The sequence below is a fragment of the Hippopotamus amphibius genome, chromosome 10 (genome assembly GCF_030028045.1).
Source record: "Hippopotamus amphibius kiboko isolate mHipAmp2 chromosome 10, mHipAmp2.hap2, whole genome shotgun sequence".
NCBI lineage: Eukaryota > Metazoa > Chordata > Mammalia > Artiodactyla > Hippopotamidae > Hippopotamus > Hippopotamus amphibius.
In genome coordinates this window covers 90,822,846-90,840,357 of record NC_080195.1, presented here as the reverse complement: position 1 = coordinate 90,840,357, position 17,512 = coordinate 90,822,846, and the positions used below count along the sequence as shown (strand labels likewise).

Below are 17,512 nucleotides of genomic sequence, written 5' to 3'. Positions count from 1 at the left end.
GCACCCAATTCTGATATGTGTGGGTTTTCCCCCACACAACAAAGCAATTCTCAGAAACCAGCTGCGTGTCCTATAGATCGACTCCATTCAACTCACTTTCTACCTGAAGATAACAGCAGATTCCAAAGGTTAAGGGCTCAGTCTATAAGACGGTCCCCCACTTCAGATGCCAGTTGCAAGCCCAAGTTGTCTCCTGTGCTTCTGACCAACTGACTATAGACTGGAGATTCTAACAATGCCTTTCTTGGGTTCAATTAATTTGTTAAAAACAGCTCACAGAACTCAGAGAAACATTTTATTTACCAGATTACAGGTTTATTATAAAATGATATAATTCAGGAATAGCCAGATGAAAGAGATGCAGGGGGCAAGGTATGTGAGAAGGGGCATAGAGCTTCCATGCCCTCTCCAGGTGTGCCACTCTCCCCACATCTCCAATTGTTTACCAACACAGAAGCTCTCCATACTCTTTCCTTTTGGAGTTTTATAGAGGCTTCATGATATAGATATGATTGATTCAATCTCTAGCCCCTCTCCCCTCCTTGGAGTTCAGAGGATTGGACTGAAAGTTCCAATCCTCCATCACGTGGTTGGCTCCCTGGGCAACCAACATCCTTAGGTGCTCTCCAAAAGTCATTCATTATAATAACAAAAGACACCTTTATACTCTATACTTAGGGAACTACAGGGGTTTTAGAAGCTGTGTGCCAGAAATTGAGATGAAGATCAAATATATATTTATTATAAGTCACAATATCACAAACATTAAGCTCTTATCGTAGATGAAATTCATAGTTCGTTACTTAATTACTGAATATTCCACATCTTTCTCTGGATCATCACGCCACTGTGGGACAATATTAAGCAGTCTTAAACTTGTATAATTGAAGTCCCAGAAAAGGGTGGTGGCAGAGCAAATATTTAAAGCTATAATGAACAAGTTTTCCAAATTTAAGAGAAAACTTAACTATATAAGATACACAGCGAACCCTAAGCAGGAAAATACACAGAGACAAAGTGAGAAGACATATGTCAACAATATCAGGAATGAGAAAGGGGATGTCAATATAAATTCTACTGACATTAAAAAGATGATAAGTGAATACTATGACCAGCTTTAAGCTGATATGTTTAAATAATAGATGCAAAGAATAAATTCCTTAAAACCTATGAATTACTCAATTGACTCAAAAAGAAATTGAAATAGAAAATTCTGAATAGCCATATATCAATTAAAGAAATTGGAATTAAAATTGTAAATGATCCCGCAAAGAAATCTCCAGATTCAGATGGCTTTACTGGTGAATTCTATCACATATTTAAGGAAACATAATACCAATATTATGCAAACTCTTCTGGAAAATTATAGGGGAGTGGAACATTCCTTAATTCATTTTATGAGACAGTTTTACTCCAATTCAAAATATTATAAGAAAAGTACAGATAAATAATCCTCATGAATTTAGGCACAAAAGTCCTGAACAAACACTAGCAAACTTAATCCAGTAAATCTTTAAAAAGGAAATATATTAAAACCATATGGGGCTTTCCCAGGAATGCACAGACTAAGGGAGAAGAAACACTAGATATTTCACTAGATTCAGAAAAAGCGTCTGATAAAATTCAACACCTATTTATGATATAATATTTCAGTAAACTAGTCATAGAAGGGAACAGTCTTATCTAGTAAAGAATATCTATAAAAACCTACGGCTAACATCATATTGAAAAGTGAAAGACTGTTTTCTCCCTAACATTAGGAACAAGGAAAGGGTCTACATACTCAACATCCCTAACCAACATTGTAGTGAAGATAACAAAGCAAAATAAAACACACAATGTGAAAGTAAGAAATAAAACTTTTAATTAGCAAATGACATGATGATGTACGTAGAATTTCTGAAGGACTCTACAAAATGAACTACTAGAATTAACAAGTGAATATAACAAGACTGCACAAGATCAATACAAAAATCAATTGTATTTCTATGTACTAGTAAAGAACAAAAGATAATTAATTTTTTAGGTATTTACAATTGCATCCCAAACTATGAAATACTTAGAATTTAACAAACTGCCAGACCTGTACACTGAAATCTATAAATACTGCTGAGGAATTAAAGAAGACCATAGTGGAGAGTGATACCATGTTCGTGGATTAAGGTACTCAATATTAAAAGTTACCAATCCTCCCTAAGTTGATCTATAGATTCCATAAAATCACATTCAAAATCCCAGCAAGCTTTATTTTTTGGGAGAATTGACAATCTAATTCAAAAAGTTATAGGGAAATACAAACAACCTAGAATAGCCAAAATAACTTGATAAAAGAACAAAATTGTAGTACTTAGATTCTAAGATTTCCAAAAATCTACAGTAATCAGGACAACAGTACCAGTGAAAGGATTTATATACAGATATATGGAGCAAAAACAAAAATAGTTCAAAAGTAAACCATCCATATATGGTAGTTTGATTTTAAACATAATAATTTAGACAAAATAATTCAATGGGGAAAGGAGAATTTTTTAACAAATGGTGATGGAAAAATTGGAAGTACCTACAAAGAGACAAAAAATATCAACCCCTACCTCAAAATACAAGGAAAAATTAAACTCAAATAGAGCACACATGTAAAAATAGAAGCTAAAATCATAGAACTCCTGAGATAAAAATACAATATTCTTGTCTAGACACAGAAATATTTTCATAGATAGTTCAAAAAGTAACAATCATTAAAAAATGGATAAAATGTACTTCACCAAATATAAAAACCATTTTTCAATAGAGTGTTTAAAATTGAAAATGCAAGTGACAAACTGAGAAATAGCATTTGCAGTGCATATATATGATAAAGGAGTTGCATTCTGAATGAAGAACTCAAGACTCAATAATTAAAAGTAAAATAACTCAATTTTAAAATGGGCAATCTAAATATATTTCACAAAAGAAGATATACACACAATGGCCTGTAAGTTTGTGAAAAGATGCTTTACATTATTAACATACCTAATATGCATTAGGGAAACGCATATTAAAACCATAATGAGTACCATTATATTCCCATTCAAATGGCTATAGTTTAGCTGACTGACACTTTCAAGTGATTGTGGAGCTACAGAGTAACTGGAACGCTGATACATTGTTGTACCTCCTGGGGAGTGTAAAATGGTAGGATCACTTTGGAAAGCATTGGGGGCAGTTTCTTACTCATGTGACCCTGAAACTCAACTCAAGACAAATGAGACATATACCCACACAAACACCTACACTTTGAACGTTCAGAGCAACTTTTTTTTTTTGTTTTCCCCTAAATGAATGTCCAAATCTGGTGTCTACCCACTGTTGAATGGAATGTATAAAAGCATCCTGATAAATTCACATAATGAATTACTACTCACTGCAGTGGTAGGTAGCTTCTAAAATAGCTCCCAGGGATCCCAGTTTCCAAATGGTATTCACAGCTTTCTGTAATCCCCTTCCCATGGGTATGATGTTTCTAACCAATAAAATACCTCATTGTTGAGGGGATGTCAGTTCTGTGATCCTATTTACTAGAGATTGTAGCATCTGACTAGCAGACCCTCTCTCTTGCTTGTTTTGATGAAGCAAAAGAAAAAAAAAAGTACTCCAGGAGGCCCACAAGGCAATAAATTGAAGGAAGCCTCTGGATAACAGCTAATGGGTATCTGAGGCCATCAGTCTAATAACTTCAAAGATCTGAATCCTGACAACCATCACATTATGTGGACCCCTCCCACTGAAACTGGGCTGACCCCAAATTAAATTTCAGAGGAGACCTCAGTGCTGGCTGACATTGTTTGCAGGCTTGGAAGCAACTGTGAATCAGAGGATTAGTCACATAAGGCAATAGCAAAGCTCCTCTCAGACCTCAAGTATCTCTGACTTTTCTAAAGGCTCTTCTGTTCAGTTCAGGCTCACTGAGGACAATCTCCCTACTTAAAGTAAACTTATGAGAGATTTTAATTATATCTGGAAAACACCTTCACAGCAGCATCTAGATTAGAGTTTAGCTGAATAAGAGAAGCTTAGAATCCTGCCTATCATGTCTAGAGTATGGATAAATTTCAGAAACACTCTGCTGAGCGAAGTAAGCCAGATTTAGAGGATATGTACGTGATTCTGCTTAATTCAACCTCTAGCAAAGATAACTACAATCGATGGGAATAAAAAGCAGATCAATAGTTGCCTGGATTAGGGGTGGAAGATTAACTAGAAGGAGGCGCTAGAACCTTTTCTGGGGTGAGGGAATTACAGTGTACCTTCACATTGATACTGGTTACACGGGTCTACACATTTGTCAGAACTCATCAAACTGTACACTTAAAATGTATAGTCTACATAAAAAGTACCCCAATAAAGGTCATTTATATTCTATGTAATGTATACCTCAATAAAGGTCGTTAAAAATAATCAGCCAGCCATGTGATCTTTGCCTCACTGTCACCTTCTAAGTGTCATGCGAGGTCATCTGGTTGGTCAAACATCATCCCACCCAGAAACCAAGCTGCAAAGCAGTCTAGCAAATTCAATTTCAGTTTTAGGTACCATTCTTCATGGTAAAGACCTGGACACTAGAAAGTAGACTGTACAGATGTTGAGCTATGCCAGGTCCTTCAGTTCAAGGTAAAAATATTTCTCCTCATTCCTTTGGTATATTTATTTAGCAGGCCAGATTAATGAGTTAGACCATCACACACACGTATACGCATGTGTATACACATACAGGCACACACTCTCCATGGACAAGCACTACAATTCATAAAAAAAACAATGTACATAATGACAGCTGCTTATAATAAATAGTTTTCATGTGATTATACAGAGCTGTTTTAGTCCTTTGGCTGTTCCACAAACTAAGAGGCAGAGGCCTGGTTTCAAGTCCTGAAATTCACTAATCAGAGATACTACCTCCATGGATAAATGTCACCATAGAGATGACCACTTCTTGTTTTAAAACTGTGTTGCAGTTTTGATAATTAGGAATGGAATGTATTCTAGGATTATATGATTCTTAATTGGAAAAAAAAAACCTGAGTTATACACAGATCCTGCAGATGTCTTTAAAATAAAGTATTTTTCCTTTTCATTTTTGGATCAGCCAAATTTATAGGGCAGAGATTTCTTCAATTATTCCTATTTGAATAATAGGGGTGGAGTGGGCAGGATATGAATCAATTATTCTCAAGGCCAAGTAATTCTCCGGGATTAAAAGAAGGGTGTCTCTCTTCCAGTCACAAGCATGTTTACTTAATATAAAAAATAAAATATACAAATTAATTTAAAAACTTTGAGCACATCTGGGAAGGATTTCCAGATGATGAGCTGTAGGAGCACACAATTTGAGAACCACTGACACAATAAATTATATAAACGGGACAAAGAGCAAGGTTTAAGCAAATCACTGAGGTTCATTGATTGTGCTTCTGCAGTATATATCACACCCAGAGAGAAATGAACTTAGTTAAAGCAACATCATGTAAGGGATGTTGCTTATTTGATTTTTGCCAAACCTAGGCATGTATATAGTAATTGAATTTACTTATTGATGTACACAGAAATTACATATTTACCTCTAAGACAATGCATATGTTATTCACACCTAGGCTTCAGGAAAAACTAACAAAGAACTATTCATACACCATATGTCATTCAGGACAATTCCCCTGCACCATGGGCAGAGATGGAATTATTTCGGTAGAGTGGTTTTGGCCATGGAAAGTCTCATCAGACTTCAAAGTCATGTGCTCCCTTTTTCCTTGGAAGCGCAAATGTATTGGAACTGTGTTTGGTTTCAAGAAACACCAACTGTGAGTTAAATAAATAAGTGGTTTACTTGTCTAATGCAACAAGCCATGGATAGATCAGGATGAGTACTATGGTTCAGTGTCATCAAGGATTCAGATTTCTTCTGTATTCCTATCACCCAATCCTAAAATGTGGATTTAATCCTTATGATTGCAAGAGGATTGCTCCTCCAGACCTCCATCTGAGAGGAAGGCAAAAGGAATAAAGACCCATCCCCAGTGGGTTTCTCTCTCTTACAAAGCTTTCCTGGAAGCCCTAACAAGGGGCTTCCACTAATTTTATCATTGGCCAGAATTGGTCATATGACTGCTAGCTATGCCTGAGGCTGTGAAAGCAAGGTTTTTTAGTGGAACACAATTTTTCATAATTGGAATGGCTGTTAAGAAAGAGAGAAGTGGGTACTGAGTAGGCATTGGGTAGTGGCTGTCACTGCTAGTGACTAGCAAGATAAGATCTGCCATCTGGACACAGTCTTTTCCCATCTAACCTTCAAATTACACACACACACACACACACACACACACACACACACATACACACACACTTGGGCCACTACATTTTGCTCACTTGCATTCAATTTCTTTGGATTTCCTCAGTAGATTCTTTCACTGGAAGGATAAGCATACTCTTGGAGGAATATAAAAACATAAATGCTATTTGCCCAGGTTTCTATGTCTGTAAATCAAGTGCTGAGACGTTCATAGGTTCAATTATTATTTAATCAGAATTGAAATAAAGAGTGCTGGAGAGTCCTAACTAACCTTGCATCATGTTTTCAGAGTTAAAGAGTAATATTCATTTCAATTGAATGCATTTGAGTCAAGAACACTTATTGAGCATCAATAATATGCAAGGTCCTGTGCTAAAATAGCCAAGCAGAAAAAAACTAAGTGCCTCCCATCAGGAAATTCACTGTCTTAAACAACAGGGATAGGTATGTGAACATACAACTGCATTAGAGGAAAATATGAGAGCAAATCAGAGGACAGCACATGGTGGAAGAATGCTTAACTTTATTGGAGGAGGGGTGCAGAGAAGACTTCTCCAAGAACATGATATCCAACCTGGATGAGTCGGTGTTAGGACCAGTTCTCATGTTTGCTGATTTTCAGTCTAATGCATGTCTCACAATCTGAAAATGGAAATTAAATAATGGCAATGAGAAATGTATCTTCAATAATATGTTTAAATCTATCTATGAATAAATACACAACCAAAAGTGTCAGTTTGAATTTTAATGAAGTATTTGGGTTACTGCTTTTGCTCACCCAAAATGCATTATGTTATCTTCACAGCTTGTCGTAAGTTTCATAAATATAGAACATCTCACAATATGTTTGTGCCTACTGAAAAACAAATAGCAAAGTAACTAATAATCCAAGAAATTATTATCCACAAAATATGCTAGACATTTTCATAATGGGCTGGAGAAATACTTAAATTCCCATTCGTATTCTGTACTACATATTTCAGAGTAAGGGAGATTAAATAGTTTTTAATTAACTCTATGATACGATAATGGTCTAAACTGCAAGTTGCACTGTAGTTGAACCTCTTGATGACCAAGTTACACATTCTGGAAGGTCCATGTATCCATTTTAGATTCGGAGGTTGGGGGTGAAATTTCACGGCAGTCCTACATAATTGTGAACTACGGCTTGTTTCCCCTTTTCCCAGTGATTCCCTGTTTTCATCACTATCTTTCCATTCAAGACACATTCCCCAAACCCAATTGCGTCTGCCTACAAAAATAATTAACATTTATAAAAATGTATCAAAGTGCTCTCAAATATTCTATTCCTTTAATTCTTAACAACATTCCTGAAAGGTTGAATGAACTATCTTATGTGGGCTTTGTGAACTTAGGAGACTCTATTCATGCTCCCAAAACTCTACTAAGAACAAAACAGATACAATGATCTTCAGTTTCTGTCTTCTAGGAAATTACAGTTTATTTTACTGATATAAGCACTATGGTGGCTAGAACTTTAATAACCACTTTACCCTACATGCCTGGAACAGTGCCTGGTGCTTAATATATTTTTAATAAGAATATACAATCATGCATGTAATGTTGAAGTGAGTTTTCAAGACTAGAAAGCATATTATGGGTGTAACTGTGGAGGAAAAAAAATGTAGCCAATAAGATACAGAATGTAAAATGGAAAAACAGTAAAATTCTAAGCCCAGACACTCAAAGAGCATACAAACATTCTGGGATAATTAGAAATTCCTGGCAGGCTTAGCCAAAGTGTAGAAAAGCCAAACCTCTTTTGGACTTGTGTCTATCAAGAATCTTATCTTAACACAAACTTTGAGCTATTTACAAATTTTAGAACGTTTTCCACAAACAATAGTAAGTGCTTACAGGCATCAAAGTTACAACATATCAGCCCAATCCTTTTATAAACATGAAGGTAACATCTTCTGAAGCAGGCAGGCTAGAAGAGACTGAAGCTCTGGAAAAAGGAAGAACTTTCACAGTCAGATGAAATGAGGGCAGATTAGAAACAACAGAGCTATTATCTTAGCTAAAATTGGTGCAAGTTTCTGGGCTTGGGAAAATTAGAATCTATACTAAATCTCACTGTGTACCACTTAAAGTTCCATTAGATTTGAGTATATACTGCAAGCTTTAAAAGAACTACTTATTGTTTTCATTTCCCAGTGTGGGTTTATTCATTCTCGACCAGTTCTCTATCATCAAAATATGAATCTGTTTTTTTAGAAACAGATACTTAGTTTATACAAACCTTGCCTGACTACTATGAGTGGATATCCTTTGCAAGATGTTGATTCAATAGCTTTAGCGGTGGTTAAAATTCACTGAAGACATCTTTTGCGACAGGCAGATAAAGGAACTGAGGCACAGAGCATTTGTACAGGTCTCATAATCAGTAAGTGGTGGAACAGGATCCAAGCTCAGGAAGTCTGGCTCCAGAGCTGGGGCTCCAAAACCCTAAACAGGGCTTGCATCTGTCTGTATCTCTACTCATGATGCAAGTGTACAGTTCAATTTCTGCAAATGTATTTTGCCTTCTCAGTGGATTTTGATTTCAAGAGTTTAGCTCTAGAATGATGTCCCCTTGCCATGCAATATTGATTATTTTGTATCTCACAATGTCATCAGTTTTTGTATGCCTAGGAAACATGGAATTAATACTAGCCTGAAATCAGCAAGGAGGCAAACTAAGAGGGGATAAAGTACATTTTATGATTTCAAAATTCCATCCAAAAGGAGATATGATGGCATGTGATTAATAAATCTGGTAACTTTAATTCTCCAATCTTCCAGGAAAATTTTAAAGAAGCAAGAACCTAACAATAGTCACCCACATGATGTGGGCGTGAAATTGTAAAACTATAAACCCAGTTGATTAGGGAATATTTAGCCCTGGAGGGCATGAGTTCCCTATAGAAGAGAAAACTGCAATGATATAGAAATTAAAAAGACATAAGGAAAGTGTATTGAAGTAATGAAAGATGAGTTTAGGAAGTCCTGGACCAAGATGTTCTCTAAGCCTGACTCTCTTTGGCAATGGTTTGCAAAGTTTATCATGCAAGAGAATCACCTTGCACAGATTTCTAAGGCCCATCCCCAGAGTTTCTGATTCAGTGGGTCTGAGGTTGGGCCCAAGAATTTGCATTAGTAACAGTTTCCCAGGTGATGTTGATACTGCTGGTCCAAGAACCACACATTGAGAATCACAGCTTCATGGTAATTGATCTCAACAGATACACAACCATCAGAAGACGCGTTCTCTAAGATACCTACATTCTAAGAGTATACCTTTATAATTAGGATCAGAATATATGCTAGGGGAAAAGGCTAGAATGACTAAATCCTGAGCAACAGCAGAAAAAGAGAAGGAAAATCTACTAAAAAGCATTTCAGCTCCAGGAGCAGCAAGCAACTTGTCTGCTAAGGGCTGCTCAACTAAGATAATAAAAGGACAATAACCAGACCAGAGATGATGACCACCCTGTTCACTTTTGGCTAACGTTGTCATCAGTAAACCAGTGAGAGGGAACACTACCCCATATTGATGGTGTTGCAGGTGAACATATATTAGTTATAATTAGATAAAGATTTGGACTTTTTCCTATATGCAATAGTGAGTCCTGAAGATTTTTAAACTGGAATGTAACCTATTAGATCTGAATTTGAAGAAATGAAAATATATATTAATTAAGGCTCTTCCAGTCGAAAATGAAACAATTCAAATTAATGTCAGCAAAATGGGAAGCATATTGTCTCCTATACCAGGAGTAAGTTAGAAAATGTATTTTTGGTTGTATCTACACTCTCAAACAATATTCTCAAGATTTTGCCAATTTTCCCAATTGTTCCTGACATGGATTGTATTTTGCCAGACTTTAGTCTAATAGTTGAACCATGAGCCACTGTCTATGGCCTTGAGTAGCTGGAGGGTTGGGTTCGTTAAAGCCTCAGACACAGTCACCTTGGAAAATGAGCAGCCTCATCCAAAGTCCCAATTCTAGGACTTCCTAGGTGGCGCAGTAGTTAAGAATCTACCTGCCAGTGCAGGGGACACGGGTTCGAGTCCTGCTCCAGGACGATCCCAAAGTCCCAATTCTCCCTAGTTTATCCCAGCATTCCATAAGAATATTACCATTTTTTAAATGCCTAGATATGAACAAATTTGAAAAAATGCTCTAGAAAATAAAGTATCACAGGATAAGAAATAGGCCATGTGTTTTCCAATTATTCCTATAAAATGTTCCCAGTGAGAAGAACCTTCAAATGTCTTAAAGTCAAAATGAGCTCTGTTATCTAAGTTGGATAAAAAATCCCTTAAAAAAGTGGCTTCTGCACTCTTGAAAGATGGAGAACTGGGGGAAGAGGATATAGAGGGCTGAGAGAGGACACTTGGGCTCCAGTGCTGCCACCCCTCCATCCCTACTCCGACCTTAGTGATTTTGGATCTCTTTCTTCCTTCCTTCTTTCCTTCCATCCTACCTTCCTCCTTTCTTTCTTCTCTCTTTCTTCCTTCCTTTCTTTCTTTTCTTTCTTTCCTTCCTTCCTTTCTTCCTCCTTCCTTCCTTTCCTTCTTTCTTTCTTCTTTCTTCTTTTCTTTTCTTTTTTTTTTGCTGCACTAGGTGGCATGTGGGATCTTCGTTTCCCGAAAAGGGATCGAACCCACACCCCCTGCATTGGCAGTGCCGAGTCTTAACCACTGGACCACTAGGGAAGTCCCTGAATCTATTTCTTCCGATTTTCTAGATAACCTTTGCTTGAGGCCAGGATTCAACAGTCAAAAAACACTTGCAAAACACCTCCTTCAGAACAGGCCTAAACAGAGGCCCCTCCATTGTAGCTAGGGGAGCCTTCACTATAGGAATGCAGAGAGATTCTTTCCTTGAAAATCCTAAACTGAAGATTATATGAACCCTACACCTTTCCGTTCCCTATTCAGAATACTGCAGGGAATAAACTCTCTGGGATTGAGTTTTTGATGCAGTTACGGTGCAACGGTTTAGTTAGTTTTAAGGACATGGATTTAACTGAAGCTCAGAAAGCAGCTTGTCGGCTTCCCCAGGCTTCTGAGCAGGGCACGTCATACACCGGTTGGGGACAATTCTGGCAACAGTGCAGCACGAAAACATCGTATGCCAGGTTCACGCTTGGTTATCTACAGTCTGAAAAAAAAATTTTTTCTCTGAATAAAAAAAAAAGTGAGGGGAAAAAACTCCTAAAATGATAACCAACACAGACCCTTTAGGATTAGTTCCCTCCTTGCTGAATCACACACAGATGATTTTCAAAGCCAAGTTGTGGAGTGAGACATATAGTTCTGGGTCTTCAACCAATTCTGACAAGATTTCACACACTGTCAGAGAGGTTCTTTGCTCTTGCCTGGCTTCCCTGCGGTGGGAGAGGGGACAGAGCCAATGCCGCAACCTCTTTGCTCTCAGGGAGCCACTTTGACCCAATTCCAGAAGCCCAAGGGCTGTCCTTAATTAGCATTGTAATTTATATTGCACAATTATGCAAATTGGGTACATAAACAAAATTACCCTTTCAGCTTGGCTTTGCTACCAGAGAAATGCAAAGCCAGTTAAAGATAAGAATAAAGAAACGAGAACACATTTGCTTTAATGCAATGCACCATTTCTTAATGTGTCCCTTGTTTCGTTCTACTCTTCCACCTTGCACTTGGGGTTTTTCTAATTTTTCTTTTCTCCATTTTGCTTTTTCTTCCTTTTATGCTGATTTTTCTTCCTTTATCTATCCTTGGCTCCTTTCCTTAAGAACTTTTCCATCTCATTAATTCTGCTGTAGCAATTCATAACTCTTCGGGCTATTTCTTAGTTTTTGGATGTGACTATTATCTTGATTGTCTATAGTTTCTCTTTTTCTTTTTGCTTGCAGAGTCTCTCCATTCTCATGGCATCCCTTTCCATTTTACTCCATTTTCCCATTAGTTTGACTTGCTTTTATAGTTGTGTGATGCTCCCTGTCTGGTACCTAGCAAAACGCCCTCAGCATCCAAATGATTTTTACTAAGAAAACTGAAAATAAGCATGGCAAATAACAGAACTTGGAAGATGGGAAATTGAAGATATAAAACCCAATGAAATCAAACTGAAAGCCCATGCCTAGAGGCAACAGACAGTATTTAAGTAGATACTAGCCACAAGGTAAGCAATCAACAAATCAGCATAAGAAAGATAATTATCCAACATTGGATGATATTCCAATTGAACTGGCTCCTTTAAAATAAAGCCTTAAAATTGTATGGAAAAATCAGAAAATCTAAAATATCTAAAATTGGTAGAAAACATAACCTTATAGATAAAGCTGGCTTTGAAAGAACAGTGGCAACTGGTGCTTGACAATATATGGGAACTGTTAAAGGAATTTATAACAGAGGCTCTTGAACAGAACTGCGAAGAAAGAGGACAGGATTGTTCATTGCTTTCTCTGCCCAGAACCACAGCTCCCGCAGGGAAATATTCATCCTCCTTTTAAGCCCTGTGGCAGCAGCAACAGCGGCCAAATTAAAATATAACCCAAGGGATCAGACCCAACTTGGGCAAATCAGAGCATCCTCCCTCTGGCTACAACTTTTTCCACTTTGAATAAACTTTCAAACGTCTCCCATACAGAGTTTTAGTCCCTGTCTTCCTCTCTGACTCCTAACTTACCCCCTTTCTTTCTCCCATTCACTTACTAATTTCTAGCCATCCTGGCTGACTAATTTTCTCAGCTTATTGCTTTCCTACCTTTCATCCTTGTCTCCTGGAATGATCTTCCTTGATTTTCTGATGGTTGGTTTCTTCTCGACATTTGAGTCTCTACTCAAAAATCATCTCAGAGACACATCCCCTAATGTTGACCTCCGTCCCATCACGTGCTGTATATATTACCTTATTTTAACTTAGCACCATTGGCTTATATATGTACTTGCCTCAGATATTTATAATTATTTATTTATTGCCTGTCTCTCCCCACTAGAATGTAAGATATTATCTGTCTGGTTCATCTCTGTATTCCCAGTACTCAGGACAGTGTCAGACACACAGAGCTTCCCTCCAAATAATTTTGATTTAAGTGATTGTTACAGAATGGGCAATGACCTAAAGGTGGCCAAAGTTTTCCATCCCCATGATCTGTGGGCTTTGTGATCAAAAATGAGTCAAGTTCATGTTTGGGGGCATTGAGTGCTTGAAATAGGAGACATAAAGCTCACAGTAATTGTTTTTCCACCACATGAACCAAAGGAAGCAAGCCAGGGACAGGTGGGAGGGTGGGTAGGTGGTAGGGGGGGAGCTGGAGAGGGAGCAAGTAGAGGTTGGTGGGACAGGGTGAGGTAATGAGAGTAGATGTGGGTGGAAACTGAGTCCTGTGTTTGGTTTCTATGAAACCTCTCAGGTTCCTTTCTATGATTTCTACTTTTTCATAAACTATAAAGTGGATTTCAATCCTTTGCAATCAATAAAAGTAGCTCATAACAACATTACAACATTGTGCTTAAGAACTTAAAATCAGGTACAAAATCAGTCTGAATCAAGATTCTGCTGTTTATTATCTGTATCGTGGAGGACCAATTTCTTAATCGCTCCAAATTTTAGCTCCCTTTATCTAATAAATGAAGGACAATAATAGAGGTTACCTGACAGGGGCATTGGAAAGATTAAATGTGATTACATATGCAAATTTCTTAGGCACAGTGCCTGATACATAGTAAGTTCCCAATTAAAGAAGAAACTACAGCTTGCCTCAAGGGTCAAAGTATGCTTTGAATTAGTATTTCACATCTACTCTCATTGGTGTGTCTTACTTTCTGTGGGACAGCCTGCATGCCCATTTATTTTAGACTATTTTCTAAATTCCTTTTATGATTAAATATATTTAGAGTTGGCCTTCTTTACTTTCCTCTGTGATGCTCTTTTCATCTTTGACATGGTTTCTATTAGATGTCCCTGGTTGGGCACTTGTGAAAGAAAAAAATACTTGGTGCTAAGAAATTGGGGAAATGGTGATATAGACTAAGCTTCTTCAAGTATAAGTTTACAAGTCTAGGTATCCCAATCTATGAAAAGTTCACAGAATGAGATTGTGGACGACAAACAGTGGAAGCATGTCCCGCTTAATGCCTGTTAATGGTCCTCATTTCCTGTTATAGGGCATGGGTTGTAACAATAAGAAAAGTGAGTTGTAAATGAGCATGAAATCAGGAAGGACTTGGACTGGATCCACCTCTGTGAATGAGGCTTGAGATACCACTTTGCTGCTCTCATGGTACAGGCCTGTGTCCTAATGTCCAGTCTACAAAAATCCTGTAAGTCAGCTCTGCTGTCACCACATCAATAAACAGGATGAGCCACAACAACTGGGCGTGGGGGCAGGGGACAGTGTTTGTGGGGAAGAGGCTGTCCCAAGGCCGGTAATTCTGAAGTCCAAGGAGTGATGATGCGACAAGCAAATGTAGCAGAGAGTTAAATGAAGGTCTCTAGTAAATGAAGATGTAGTTCTCAAAAATGTATCATATCTGCCAAAAATAAAAAAATTAAGAATTATTTTATAAAAATTGCATAAAGTGAAATAAAAAGTATATAAATGTTTTGAAACCCTGCACAAAATTTAATGATATTGATAAAAAATGTTGACTTTTTTGAAAATGTTCCTTTATCCGAGCTAAAACTGGAATTCATATTCTGCTAAGTGGCAGAATTAGATCTGTAATGAGCTTACGATTCCTATGCAGCATTAGGAAGAGATCATGGGGAGGGGGAAGTACATTACTGAGAGATCAAGCATTTTCTAACAGAGCAGATCAAAGTAGGTTTAAAGAGACTGAACACTTCCCTTTGCTGACAAATTTTGGATGTTGATTTGAGAGAAAGATTAGATTATGGTTGCTACATTTTCTTTTTAGATCCAAATTTGTTGTGTGTATGGAATTTTGTGACTCTTCTAATCCAGCGATAACCAGATTAAAAATTCTGATTCAAACTTGCACAAAAATATACAGTTGTAAGAAATATACTTAGAACATATTTATGGGCCCTATAAGAAAACCTGAATATATGGAGAGACATACTGTTATATGAGAAGGTCAAATATTATAAATTGGTTATTTAAATCATCTACATATGGCTAAGATAAATGGAAATATTGATGGATTTTTGGGTATTATTTTAATACTCTGTGCAAACTATATTTGCTAGTATTTCATTAAGAAAATTGTAATTATCTCTTGAACAAGATTACTCTCTACATTTTTTTATTTCCTATTTTTGTATTCTTTCTCATTTCTAATTTATTATTTTTTTCTTTCACTCTTTGCATAAAACTAAACAGATTTTTCCTTAAAAAAAAGGGTTTAGTTCTAATTCACTTGTTGATTTTACATTTCTCTAATTCAATTAAATTTGTGTTGCTTCTGTTCCTAACCTTTGTCTCTTTGGTTTATTGTAGTTTACTTAAGTTCTTTAGATAAATACTTGATTCATTTACATTCATTTTTAATGTAGAAAGGTTAAAGCTTATGAATCTGTCTCTTAGAACAGCTTTGGTATTAGACTTCTGTTGAAATGTGCTATAATGTTAGTAGATCTCTAAAGTCTACAGTTATGATTTTATTTTTCAATTTGTCTCAACAGTTACTTAGGCAAATGGTGTGTTTATTTAATGTTGGTTTTGTTTTATTGTTTGTTTTTATTATTTGGGGAGGGTAATAGTTTTAGTTTTTAGCATTGTACAATTGTGACCGTATGCCATTTCTGCAATTTCTCTTTTTTATCATTTATTTGTTCTTGAATAATACTGATCTATTTTGGTAAATAAAGCACAGATGCTTGAAAAAAAAGTGTAGCTTCTGTTTGTAGGGGAGAGATGTTTATAGATATCAGTTATTTACTTTCCCTTTTATTTCCTTGATTTTAGTTATTTAAATGGTGCAATTCTTCTGTAGTGATTTGGTAGTTATACATCATGTTTATATTTTACATTTAATTTATATTTCCCTTAAAATGTCTACATACATTCTTTATACCTTATACTTTGTCATTACCAAAGCCAAGCATGAAGTAATATAGTAGGCTGCTGTCAGCTAAGATGAAAATCTTGCTACATTTTTCCTTCTATAATCCTCCTACTCTTCCTTCCACTCTCATGTTCCACATTATTTTTCTAATTTTTGTCAATATAATCTATATTTTACTACCAACTCACTGTTTAATTTTAAAAAGCATTTAAGTATTTTATTCTGCCAATGATTTTCACATTTGCACTCAGTTTTCTGAAAAGCATATTACCAATAATTGTATAATCTTACCTTTATGTTCCTTCACTGCTGTACTCTTACGCCTGCACAAGGACTAGAACATCATGTGCTCTCAGGAATTCTGGTTAAGGAACTAACACAGTAGAACAGGAAAAAGAAGATAAGAACCCAATCAAGTAAAATTTAAACCCCCATAATAAACATTGCTTCTGTACGTGCATGTTACCAGAAACATGTTACCACCAAGATTATGGTAAATCCAATAGAGTGGATTTCACCTTGATAACCCCATCTCTGCCATGGTCAAAAACACAAGCAACACACAAATCTGCATGAATGGGAATGACCACTTCACTATTTCCTGTGAGCTCCGACGCTTGGAATGTGAGGCACCTACACTAACTTCATTGCTACTGGCCCTTTTAATAGATTCACCTGTAAGTAACTGTAAACATTGGTCTCAAACTTGGCTACACATAGTAATAACATGGGGAGATTCTTAAAAGATCCTAATGAACTAGCTACTCACCAGAGCAATTAAATCCAAATCACTGTGGTTGAGACCCAGGCATCAGCGTTTTCTAAAGCCCCTCATGTGACTACGGAATGCAACCAAGAATAAGAACACAGGACAATTAATGGAATCTGAACCCTCAGTCCGGTTCTGCCTGTGGGTATAACACAACACAAGCTTTTTTGGATACTTAAAAGTGATCCTGGGAAACAGAATTTTGTTCTGGAATAGGATGATCACATTAAAATGATCAAAAAGCACTTGTACCATTGAATAACAGTTTCATCATTTTTAACATGCAGATGGATGGAGTGTTCAGCTGCATTTTGGGGTAAGAGAGGAGACAACAAAAGGGTTCCTCAGAGTTGATCAGATAGCTCAGTTAAAACAAACATGGAAAAACTGACTATAACCC

General features: G+C 36.7%; 1 long non-coding RNA gene across 10 annotated transcripts in view; it reads right to left on the bottom strand.

Annotated features, from left to right (window-relative positions):
- Nucleotides 1–1,875: 1,875 nt before the first annotated feature.
- The window catches only part of LOC130830033 (uncharacterized), a 206,829-nt gene continuing 191,192 nt past the window's right edge, over nucleotides 1,876–17,512 (bottom strand). For 7 of the 10 annotated variants that reach the window (XR_009047699.1, XR_009047696.1, XR_009047698.1 and 4 more), the window contains 2 exons: nucleotides 16,635–16,716; nucleotides 1,876–6,961 (listed from right to left, as the gene is read on the bottom strand). This is a non-coding gene — a long non-coding RNA (uncharacterized LOC130830033). The other 3 variants (XR_009047700.1, XR_009047704.1, XR_009047697.1) reach the window with 3 other exon arrangements.